Raw genomic sequence first — 13,111 nt, forward strand, 5'->3', positions numbered from 1 at the left:
TGACACACGAAGGATCAGCTGGATCCTCGTCTCCTAGAGATATTAGAGGGCTCAGAAGACCACCATGAATCAAATGAGAGGGGCTTAGGGGTTCTCTTTGGGAGAAATCTTCTGTTAAGTAGGTTAGAGGTCTGTTGTTGACTCGTGCTTCAATTTCCTCGACAAGGGTCTGTAATGGCAGTCTCCGTGGTGTAGTAGTAAGACACTCGCCTGGCGTTCCGCGAGCGCTATGTCATGGGTTCGTATCCTGGCCGGGGAGGATTTACTGGGCGCAATTCCTTAACTGTAGCCTCTGTTTAACGCAACAGAAAAATGTGTACTTGGATGAAAAAACGATTCTTCGCGGCAGGGGATCGTATTCCAGGCCGAAACGCTACGCGTACTAGTGGCTGTACAAGAATGTAACAACTCTTGTATATATCTCAAAAAAAAAAAAAAAAACTCGGTGAGATTAATTTTCTGCCTGTGTAAGGTTTTTCTTAGGCATTTCTTAACAGTTCAGACCATTGTTTCGTAAAAACCGCCGTGCCATGGTGCTCTTGGAAGAATAAATTTCCAATAGCATTGTCTTTGTTTGAGCACAGAGTGTACTTCTGGATGGTTCCATATTTGTTGTAAGCATGCTTCTCCTGCCACGAAGTTAGATCTATTATCCGAGATCATTAATTTTGGGCAAGATCTACGTGCAGCAAATCTGCAAAAGGCTTGCAGAAAGGCTCCTGCACTCATGTCAGAAGTGACTTCTAAATGTACTCCGCATGTGGTAGCACATGTGAAAAGGCAAATGTAGGCTTTCACTGGAATCTTGTCCTGTGTGCCTGTTAAAATTAGTGCTCCTGTATAGTCGACACCTGTGGTTTCAAAGGGACAAAGGTGGACGACTCGCTCCTTAGGTAGGGGCGGTGGACCTGGATAAGGACACACTCGAGCTTCATATCTCTTGCAGATTACACAAGACTTTATTAAAGATTTTACAGTTTGGCGACCTTGGGGAAGCCAAAAACGTTGTCTGATTTCAGTAAGAGTATCTAATACTCCACCATGCAATGTATTATGCTCATGGTAATGTAAAACTATGATGTGGTAATGATGTGGTGACGTGGAAGAAGTATAGGATTCTTCGTATCTAAATTTATTTCTGCGTGAAGCAGACGTCCACCGCATCTCAAGATGTTATAGTTGTCTGAGTCAAGCCAGATGCCCAGAGACTTACTCAACCTTTCTGGGAGATGTTCATATTCCTTCCCATAAGTCTTTTGTTGAGCTTGTTTGTCCCAATATTTGATGGAACTAGGAAATCGATACTTGATCCCCATCTTGTTGATAAAATCAAATACCATTTCTGTAACTCTTAGTAATTTACTTAAATTGGAATAGCGATGAGGATTGATAGCTAAAATTCGAGGGGGTTCTGGATCCACAACAGGGGTAGTGATATTGGTCACAATGACTTGCGGCTTCTGTTGGGGCCACTGACCACTAACTAGCCATTGGGGTCCATTAAACCACATCTCGGTTTTAACTAATTGCTTTAAAGTCAAACCTCTGGATAAATAGTCAGCTGGATTGTCCTTGGTTGGGACATGTCTTAATTTATACCCAGCAGACAATTCTCGAATTTCCTTTACTCGATTGCTGACATAGGGAGTTTTGTTGTTGTCGTTTTTTACCCACTGCAATACTGCCTCATTGTCTGACCACACTATTATTTCACTAAGGTGAACATTACTGAGGGTTTTGATCAGGCAATGAGCCAGTCTTACACCTACTAATAAGGCAGTTAATTCCATTTGGGGTAGTGACCTCCTTTTAATCGGGGCTACCCTTGCCTTGGATGTAAGCAAAAATGATTGTTGAGTATTAACTAGATAGGCTACTGAGCCATATGCTTTGCCTGAAGCATCGCAGAATACATGTAAATTTGTGGGTAAATTTAGTCCTAAGGTATTTCGAGGAAACTGTAGAATACTAAGTTTTTTGTAATCAGGAATCAACTGCTGCCATTTTTCTTGGAGATCCTCTGGCAACGTTTCATCCCACCTCAAATTCCTTTGCCAGCACTCCTGCATAAGGAGTTTACCCTTAATTAGAATAGGACTGAGTAAGCCTAAAGGGTCAAATGGCTTGCTGACATGGGAGAGTAGTTTTCTCATGGTTAGAGGTGAATGATTGAAATCCACCGACTTGATATTCAATTTGACTGTGGAAGTATTCCACTCCATACCTAAGACTTTCAATTTGTGAGGTACCTTATAATCAGGGAATTCTTCCTCAATTATTTGGTTAAGTTGTTTGTTATTGGAGGCCCACGACTGTAGGGGCATGTTAGCTCCTAAGAGTTCACAATTAGCCTCATGGTAGATTTCCACTAGTTTATTCTCATCATTAGTGGTTCCTTGAAAATTGTCAACGTATAAATTGCTGCTAATCTCAGTCTTCTAGGGGCTATTAGACTTCTTAAGATGTGTATCCAGAGTAGCCTGGAGTAAGAATGGAGATGTCGCTCCAAACAGTACTGAGACAAATCTATAAGTAATGATTTCGCTGTTAGGATCCTGTGGATCTTTCACCCAGAGAAATTTAGTAAAATCACGATCCATCTCTTGTAAGCCTACTCTTAAAAAGGCCTTACTAATGTCAGCCGTATAGGCAAAAACACCAGAGTGAAATCATAATAAGACATCTTGTAATCTTTGGGTTAGGCTAGGCCCAATTTGTAGACAATCATTTAGTGACACGCTGCCTGCCTTTAATTTGGCACTACAATTAAATACAATCCTGATTGGTGTTGTAACTGAATCTTTCAGGACAGCATGATGTGGCAAATAATGACCTGTCTTATGGTTGTCTTCTTCAACAACTTCTATAAATTTGTTAGCAAGTTGTTGCTCTATTAAAGCATGATACAGTTGCAATTTATCTGGCTGCTTCCGTAGCCTAGCTAATTAAGAATTTAATTGGGTTGAGGCTATGAAATAATTTACTGGAAGCTGTGGGTGGTTCAGCTTCCATGGGAGTCTCACCCAATATTGATTATCTTGGAAAATCACAGTATCAAGATATTGTTGATACGTCCATGTGTCATCTGGACTGGGTTGATCAGGGACTATGCCTAAGGTGTCCAAATCCCATAATTTGTGAACAGGGGGATTGGACTCATTATCCTCGGTTTCGTCTCTGTCATGTAGTGGTGACTGCTCTAGGCCTAGTCACGCCACTATTGAATTAGTTGGTTGATTACTAGTAGATTTAGGATGTTGTTGGATCAACACCGGTCCTGTGAGTAGTTTACCCCCAGCTGACAGCAACAAGTTTACACCTCGTTGCCTGGTGCATCCAGTAATAAATCTATAATAAAAGTCAGCTCCAATAAGAATACCTACACCGTTGAGACAGTCTGTATTTATTTTATGATCCGCTAGCCTAATACCGCTGCGTTTAAGAAATTTGACTGTTTGAGCAAGACCTGTAATATGTAAATCTGAGGGGATCTTTTCAACGACTATGGCTTGAATTGGGCTGGTGCAGCCTCCTAAACGTACCAAGACCTTAACAACCTGGTAGTCACGAGGTCCACTATTGGTTAGGAATCCAGAGATATTCAAATTCACTCGAGCAATAGGCTTCAGTTTCAACTGATCAACTAGCTGTTGAGAAATAAAGGTTTTCTGTGAACCTTGGTCAAAGAGACCACGAGTGGAAATTTTAGATCCCTTATTTATTAATTTTAATTGAGCTGTTGGTAACGTAGTTGTGTTATTCGACTCTGTTGCAAGTACACTTATGTCTTGATGCACCTTGCAATACTGTACAGAAGTAGAATTTGTAGTCTTCTTATGAGGATTGGTTGATCTTGATTGATCACTACCACACAAGGAATAATGGTGTCTACCCTTTTGGCACTTGTTGCACATACGTAAGGAAACAGTACAGCTATTGGGGTCATGAGTACCTGTGCACCTTGTGCATCTGTGTAATTCTTGCAAACGATGAATTCGGGTGTTATGGTCTGGATAAGTACTACACTTATAAGTAAGATGTTCATTATTGCAGAACAAACACTTTTTCACTGTAAGAGAAGTCGTAGGAGTGGTGCTCACTACAGGGTTTATAGGGTGCACTGTGTATGTACCTACATTTCCAGATTTCCATTTCAGAGATGATTTATTTAAAATCTGGTTTTACTACAGTAGTTGCAGTACGTTGGGGGTTTATGATGAGAGTTAGTAGAGAAGTTTGAAACACTCTTCCCATCTTGGTTGGCTCTTTGTCTTTCGACTAGGGTATGTAAACCTTCTGTAATTTCATTCATGGTCAGAGAGGTTTTATTGTATATAGTACACAATTTACCTAAAGTTTCTCTTGGTAATTTGCGCCTTACAACTACTTTTGTCATCCATTCAGCAGTCTGAATTTGGACTTTAAGGCTTAAGGCCTTGAGTAAAGATTCTAGTTCTAGTCTGAAAGTTTGGAGAGAATCTGTAGAATTATTACTGGATTAGGTAAATCCAGAAATTTTTGGACTAAGATAGTAAGTCTTTTCCTTGTTATCTTAGTTGCTCTTAAGCAATTGAACAGCTAGGTCGTAACCATCACTGGTCAGTGTTATGTTAGAGATTACCTTCAAGGCTTCATTTCGTAACAAGCCTTGTAAATAAGTGAACTTGGTTGTTTGAGGGATGTTAGTTTTAGAGTCTACTGCATCCGCGAATTTACTCCAGAAATCATCCCAACTCTCATTCTCGTTACCAGAGAATGTGGGTATATTTATCTGAGGTAATTTGACATCACGATCTGGATGTGCAGTAGAGGCTGTTGTTAATTTGTTTTTAGCAATTTGCTTTTTAAAGGGTTGAAGTTTAACCTGTACATCATCTTCATACTGGGCTAAATCATTTACAATGTCCTCAAGTTCAGTTTCACCTATTGAAGTTTTGTAAAGTTCTGTCAAGTACAGATTCATATGTTGCTTAATATGCTCGAATTTACTTTCGGCAACTTGAAGTAAGTCCTCTAATTCAATGTAGTCAACAGGTGACTGTTGTGACAGATTTTGACACTTGGTAATCTGTCGGGTCAAGTGACCTTTCAGACCGATAAGGGTCCTTTTCATTTTGTTAGCCGCTTCCATCTTGCTGGGTAAGGGCTGGTCTGATAGTAAATAGTTGTTACTGATGTAACTGGGATATTGGCTCATTCAATGGAGTTCAATATCAATATAATAGCCTAATGTATTTGAATAGACTATACTACCTCATTTAGAAGTTAATTTACCTACCTAACAATAGATAGCTAATATTTTGAGTAGTACAAGAATGCTACTATTGGATTTTCTTCCGGCTAGCTCATCAATTATCACCATTCGACCCAACAGTGAACATTCGGCAGTACTCAAAAAAATAATACACGAAATAATATGTTAAAAGCACAAAAAGGGTTTTGATGATCCCACCCCAAATCAGGGTCAGCACAATCTAAATAATATGTATGTACACCAGTACTGTCTAGTACAGTACTCACTAAATAATTCCTACCTAGGAATGACTAAATGGTTTAGGCTGCATTTGTACAAACATTAGTACAATTACAGTCTAAATATCCTACCTCATCAAAGGTTGGCATATATGCAATGGTGCAGTAATATAGAAATATAGTGCTATGTTTTGGGGATTTTCTGTTTTGATATATAGGTTTGTGCTTAGAAACACAAGTGAAAATTTATAAATATATAACACTAAGACTACTTTATACAAAAGTATTAATAGAAATGTTGATAATAATTAATAAGTTTTAGGCTGTAATATGGGCAGTCTGCTGACAGCCGTAAATAATACATATATTGGCAAATAGCCTAATAATGTTAACACATGATAAATAGTGTTAGTAAATGGTTAATTATGTGGGGCCAGTAATTTGGGAGAATATACTGGACCTTAAATGATTAATGGTACATCCGGTTCGGTGGACCAAAATTTTGTGGGGGAAAACCTGACTCCAATAACTAATAATTAAATATATACTTCGATAGCTATGAAGGACCACCACTTTTTGAGAAAAAGTGGGAAACAAATTAAAGCAATGGAAAAACTGATCCCCAAGAACTAGTGTCCTATGGATCTTAGTAAGACTAATTCTTATATAAATGGAGTCAAATTAACTTACACAAAATTGGGGGGTTACATGCTAAAAGATGAATACATCCCTAGCATTATTTGGTGCTGGTTCTTCACCAGAGTAAATCAAATATGAAAGTAAATAAGGTTGAATATATAATAATAATTGGAGGTAAATGCTCCTCAATATACTACTGAAATGTTGAACAGTATCAGTAAATCAATGGGTTAGTATATTTGATCTCTTTGAGAGATCACTACTGTAACTATAGTTATTGCTACAGATAAAAAAGGGACAGCTTAGCTGTAAATCTAGTGAGGTGTATGTAATCAGTTGCTACGCTCCACCGACGACGGGTTGCATAGGGCAACTTGTTGCACGGAACGGTGGGGAAGCCTAACACCTCGGTTGACGTCGCCTTGGTACTGAAAGGCATTTACACTGCAGAAATCTTCTACATAATAAGTAACTACAAATAAATCCTAAATCATGAGGATAACAATGGAAATTATCAGCTAATATCTGAGCAATTTATGTTCAACACTGTAATTCTCTTTGGAGAAAATACTGCAATTAATTATCTATTTAGATGGTAAATTTACTTAAGACACGTACGGGATTGTATTATTTTACATTCGGCCTAACGACTGCTAGTCTAAATGTTAACTGTGGCCACATGATAACAAACAGATAAACCTAGCTGCTGAGCCGCGTGTCCGTTGATGTGGAGACTTGAGCAATTCTTCGTCTTCCAGCTGCTGCTTGAAAGGCGTTAACTTTGGAATTGCAGATATGCTAGTCTGGGACACGGCTATTGTTACGCTAGATAACGTGGCACCGCTCAACAGATCGTGGGAGCGAAATACGTAGGTCAAAACGTAGCTCTGCTACACGCTGTCAATGGTGTCCGAGTCGTTCTCTCCTGTCAAGTGAGTATTGGTGATATTGTTGGAAACATGAAAGATATTAAGACGGGAAATGGGAACAAACCCATTATTTGTATTAGTGCAGGGGGTAATGATGTTGGGCGAGTTAGGAGTGATGAACTAATACAGAGATTCATGACAGCAATAGAATTAGTTAGGAGCAAGGGAGGAATCCCGATCATATGTGGCCTTCCAAGAAAGGGAGTGGGAAATGAATAGATGTCGAGGGCACTTGGTGTCAATTGCAGGCTGGAAAGATATTGCAAATTTAATGCAATATCTTTCATAGACAACTGGAAACACTTCTATGGAAGAAATGAAATTTATGCTCGGGATGGGGTGCATCTATCAAGGGCTGGGGTTGTTGCTGTTGCAAACTCGTTGGAACCAGTGGTTAGAGGTGTTTGTTTGGGTTTAAACTGTTAGTAGATAGTGGTATGTTAATTTATTTGGAGGAAGGAGATAACAAAAGTATGTGTTTGGGGGAGAAAGGAATTGGCAAAATGATTAGGGAAATTGAAGAACCTGAAAATAACAATTCACTTATGGTATATTACACTAAAAGTAGAAGTCTAAGAAATAAAATAAACAAATTAAATGCTCTTGTCTGCACAGAAAAAATAGATATTATCGCGCTTACCGAAACGTGGATGAATGTAGAAAATAGAGAACTATTAGCTGAATATCAAATAAATGGATTTATACTATTTCACACAGATAATTATATTAGACGAGGAGGGGGAGTAGCCATATACGTTTGGGACAATTTGAAATGTAGTCTCAAAGAAGGAATCAAGTCTGAGCCGCACACAGAAACTATTTGGATAGAATTAAACGAAAAAGAAAATAATATTATAGTAGGAGTTATATATAGGCCACCAAATTTGACAGAATGGAAGCAAAGCATCTATGGGATGAAATATCTAGAGCATCTAGATCTAACAGTATTTATGTCAAGGGTGACTTTAATTTTAGAAGAATAAACTGGTTGAACAAAACAGGGAATAATGAAGCAGAAGATTTTCTAGAATTAATTGATGATTGCTTTCTTACGCAACACATTAAGGAACCAACGCGGGAAAATAATATTTTAGATTTAGTGTTAACTAACAGGGAAACACAAATTAAGGACATCGAAATAGGGAATGAGCTAGGGAACAGTGATCATAAAGAAATCACCTAGGGTTGATCTAGAACCCTATCTAGATCAACTTGAAGTGATAGTGAGTCCTCCTCCGAATTAATTTCCCTACCGATTTTCGTATCATCGGCAAATTTGCAAATGTTGCTACTCAAACCTGAATCTAAATCATTTATATATATTAAAAACAACAAAAGTCCCAGGACAGAGCCCTGAGGAACTCCACTAACAACATTATCCCACTCTGACTTAACCCCATTTATACTAACTCTCTGTTTCCTTTGGCATAGCCATGCCCTAATCCAAGTTAATATAGCACCCCCAATACCATGAGCTTCTATTTTTTTAATTAGTCTTTCATGTGGCACTGTATCAAAAGCTTTGCTAAAGTCAAGGTACACAACATCACAATCCATACCACTATCAACTGCCTCAACTATGCTGGAATAAAAAGTTAGCAAATTTGTTAAAAATGAACGGCCATTTGTAAAACCATGTTGCGATTCATTTATTAATTTATGTTTTTCAAGATGGAGACGAATTGTATTTGCAATTATTGATTCAAGTAACTTTCCCACAATAGACGTTAGGCTAATTGGCCGATAGTTTGACGCAAGTGATCTATCTCCTTTCTTAAAAATTGGTACCACATTAGCTACCTTCCATGACTCTGGCACTCTGCCTGACTCAATTGATTTATTAAATATGGTAGACAGTGGCTCAGGAAGCTCATCTTTGCATTCTTTAAGCACCCTGGCAAACACTTCATCCGGCCCTGGGGGTTTGTTTGGTTTTAGGTTTTCTAATTGTTTAATTACATCCTCCCTGATAACTGCTAAACTAGTCAACCTGTCCTCATCCCCACCCACATAGACTTGTTCGGCTGAAGGCATATTGTTAACTTCTTCTTTAGTAAATACAGATATAAAATATTTGTTAAAAATACTACTCATCTCCTTGTCATTATCCGTTATTTGACCTGTCTCAGTATTTAATGGACCAATCCTTTCCATAGTCTTAGTTCGATATAACTGAAAAAACCCTATTACATAGATCAGCATAGAGTAGGGAAATTAATTCGGAGGAGGACTCACTATCACTTCAAGTTGATCTAGATAGGGTTTTGAAATGGTCGAAGGATTGGCAGATGCAGTTTAATGCTGATAAATGTAAAGTTCTGAGGTTAGGTAATGATGATAGGGTTACAAGATACGAGCTAGATGGTGTTGAGATTGCGAAAGGGATCTGAGAGTTATGATTAGTAAGAATTTAAAACAAAAGGATCAATGCATAAATGTTCGTAATAAGGCAAATCGGACACTTGGATTTATTAATCGCAGCGTTAGTAACAAGACACCTGGTGTGGTTCTCAAGCTATATCTTGCTCTAGTTAGGCCCCATTTATATTATGCAGTTCAGTTTTGGTCGCCATATTATAGAATGGATATAAATTCACTTGAACGTGTCCAGCGTAGGATGACTAAGTTAATTCTCCAAATTAGAAATCTTTCATATGAAGAAAGATTAACAAAGCTTAAGTTGAATTCACTGGAAAGGCGAAGAGTTAGGGGTGACATGATAGAGGTTTACAAGTGGGTGAATGGACATAACAGGGGGGATATTAATAGGGTATTAAAAGTATCAACACAAGACAGAACACGAAACAATGGGTATAAATTGGATAAGTTTAGATTTAGGAAAGACTTGGGTAAATACTGGTTCAGTAACAGGGTTGTTGATTTGTGGAACCAATTGCCGCGTAACATTGTGGAGGTGGGGTCCCTCGATTGTTTTAAGCATGGGTTGGACATGTATTTAAGCTTTCGATACAGTGCCACATGAAAGACTAATTAAAAAAATAAAAGCTCATGGTATTGGGGGTGCTATATTAACTTGGATTAGGGCATGGCTATTCCAAAGGAAACAGAGAGTTAGTATAAATGGGGTTAAGTCAGAGTGGGATAATGTTGTTTGTGGAGTACCTCAGGGCTCTGTCCTGGGCCCTCTGTTGTTTATAATATATATAAATGATTTAGATTCAGGTTTGAGTAGCAACATTTGCAAATTTGCCGATGATACGAAAATCGGTAGGGAAATTAATTCGGAGGAGGACTCACTATCACATCAAGTTGATCTAGATAGGGTTTTGAAATGGTCAAATGATTGGCAAATGCAGTTTAATGCTGATAAATGTAAAGTTCAGAGGCTAGGTAATGATGATAGAGTTACAAGATACGAGCTAGATGGTGTTGAGATTGCGAAGTCGGATTAACATAGGAACATAAGAACAAATGCAACTGCAGAAGGCCTATTGGCCCATACGAGGCAGCTCCTATTTATAACCACCCAATCCCACTCATATACTTGTCCAACCCGCGCTTGAAACAATCGAGGGACACCACCTCCACCACGTTACGCGGCAATTGGTTCCACAAATCAACAACCCTGTTACTGAACCAGTATTTACCCAAGTCTTTCCTAAATCTAAACTTATCCAATTTATACCCATTGTTTCGTGTTATGTCTAGTGTTGATTCTTTTAATACCCTATTAATATCCCATTTGTTATGACCATTCACCCACTTGTAAACCTCTATCATGTCACCCCTAACTCTTCGCCTTTCCAGTGAATGCAACTTAAGCTTTGTTAATCTTTCTTCATATGAAAGATTTCTAATTTGGGGAATTAACTTAGTCATCCTACGCTGGACACGTTCAAGTGAATTTATATAAATTCTATAATATAACGACCAAAACTGAACTGCATAATCTAAATGGGGCTTAACTAGAGCAAGATATAGCTTGAGAACCACACCAGATGTCCTGTTACTAACGCTGCGGTTAATAAATCCAAGTGTCCGATTTGCCTTATTACGAACATTTATGCATTGATCCTTTTGTTTTAAATTCATACTAATCATAACTCCCAGATCCCTTTCGCAATCCGACTTCGCAATCTCAACACCATCTAGCTCGTATCTTGTAACTCTATCATCATTACGTAACCTCAGAGCTTTACATTTATCAGCATTAAACTGCATCTGCCAATCCTTTGAGCATTTCAAAACCCTATCTAGATCAACTTGAAATGATAGTGAGTCCTCCTCCGAATTAATTTCCCTACCGATTTTCGTATCATCGGCAAATTTGCAAATGTTGCTACTCAAACCTGAATCTAAATCATTTATATATATTATAAACAACAGAGGTTCCAGGACAGAGCCTTGAGGCACTCCACTTACAACATTTTCCCACTCTGACTTGATTCCATTTATACTAACTCTCTGTTTCCTTTGGTATAGCCATGATTGATTGATAAAGATTAGGCCACCCAAGAGGTGGCACGGGCATGAATAGCCCGTAAGTGGTACAATTTTTTTTTTTCCAGTGTTCTGAGGTTGCATTTAACCATCAAGCTGTTATCGTGGGGGAGGATACTGCTTCACAGTCTTTATGAGGGTGTCCAGCTGCTGGACACCTTTGTTGACCAGGAGAGTGGCTGTGTTGATGGCTTCAGGGTGGCCACTGCAAAATTCAGGAACTCTTAAAGCTCTTCTAAGGTCATTGGTTGCTTCACATTCCAGAAGATAGTGAAGTAATGGCTTTTCTGTGACAGTTTGGCAGAAGATGCACTCTCTCTGTCGGGGTTCACCAATCTCCCAGTTGCATCTGTAACCTAGACGTAGTCTATATAACCTAACTGCTATTTCCCTGTGGATTCCTTTTGGGATATTTAACCTTTCTAATTTGGTTGCCTGAAGATACCATGTTGCAGAGGGCGAACCTTCAGCTATTCTCTGGTGTAGGTAGGCTTTGTTGAGATGTGAGAGTTTTTTGATGATGATGTTTTTTATGTTCTCTAGGCTGGGTTGAATTGTTTTATGTATCACTGGATGACGAGTTCCCAATTTAGCAATTTCATCAGCTTTTTCATTTAATGGGATTCCAATATGGGATGGGATCCAGTTTAAAGTTATGTTGAGGCCTTTGCCTTTAGCGACTGCTATTTGATACAAAATGGTGGTAATTATTTCCACATTATCTTTCCACTGTTTTTGTCCTAGTATTTGAAGTGCAGCTTTTGAGTCTGTGTGTATGATTGCATTTTGAGTGTTTTGTGCAATCACATATGCGAATGCCTGTTGTATGGCGAACAGCTCAGTTTGGGTTGATGATACTAGTCCTCCCAGTCTCCAATATGCCTGAACGCTGGTCGTGCAAAGAGCAGCGCCAGCACTCTCATTTTCTGTGTCCACCGATCCGTCTGTGAAGATGTGGGTGGCTCCTGCTACTGCTATGCTATACATTTGCTCTTCTATTATGCGCCTTAGGATTGTCGGATCATAGGCAGCCTTTTTCATTGGGAGACTTTCTATTACTATTTTGAAAGTAGGCTCTTCCCACGGCGCGGAAGGAGTGTAATTTGGGTGTGGATGATCACCCTCTCTATCAAGAATCATGTTTTTTAAATGTAGTCTGTTTAGGACTTTTCCTGCTCTTGCAACCCAAGAGTTTCCATTGTTTACTGAAAGGGATAGAGTAGCTTAGGCTATTTCTACCCAAATATACTTTGGGGGGGTCCAAAGGGAATAAAACACCTAAAGCTCCACACCCCAAAGATCCTCAACAGGAAGCCGAAGTACTGGCAACCAGGTTTGCAGAGAGAGCAGCCAGCAATCAACTTCCACCAGATGTATTAGCAGTACAGACCGGACTAGAGGAAGAAAGGTGGCACAGAATCCTTACAGCATGTGAAGAAGTCTCTGACACTAATGCCCCCTTCACACTGGATGAGCTCAATCGGGCTAAGAAAAACTCCAAGGATACATCCCCTGGAGCCGACAAAATAACCTATAATATATAGCCATGCCCTAATCCAGCTTAATATAGCACCCCCAATACCATGAGACTCTATCTTTTTAATCAGTCT

Source organism: Procambarus clarkii, chromosome 35 (assembly GCF_040958095.1).
Source record: "Procambarus clarkii isolate CNS0578487 chromosome 35, FALCON_Pclarkii_2.0, whole genome shotgun sequence".
In the NCBI taxonomy this organism is placed as follows: domain Eukaryota; kingdom Metazoa; phylum Arthropoda; class Malacostraca; order Decapoda; family Cambaridae; genus Procambarus; species Procambarus clarkii.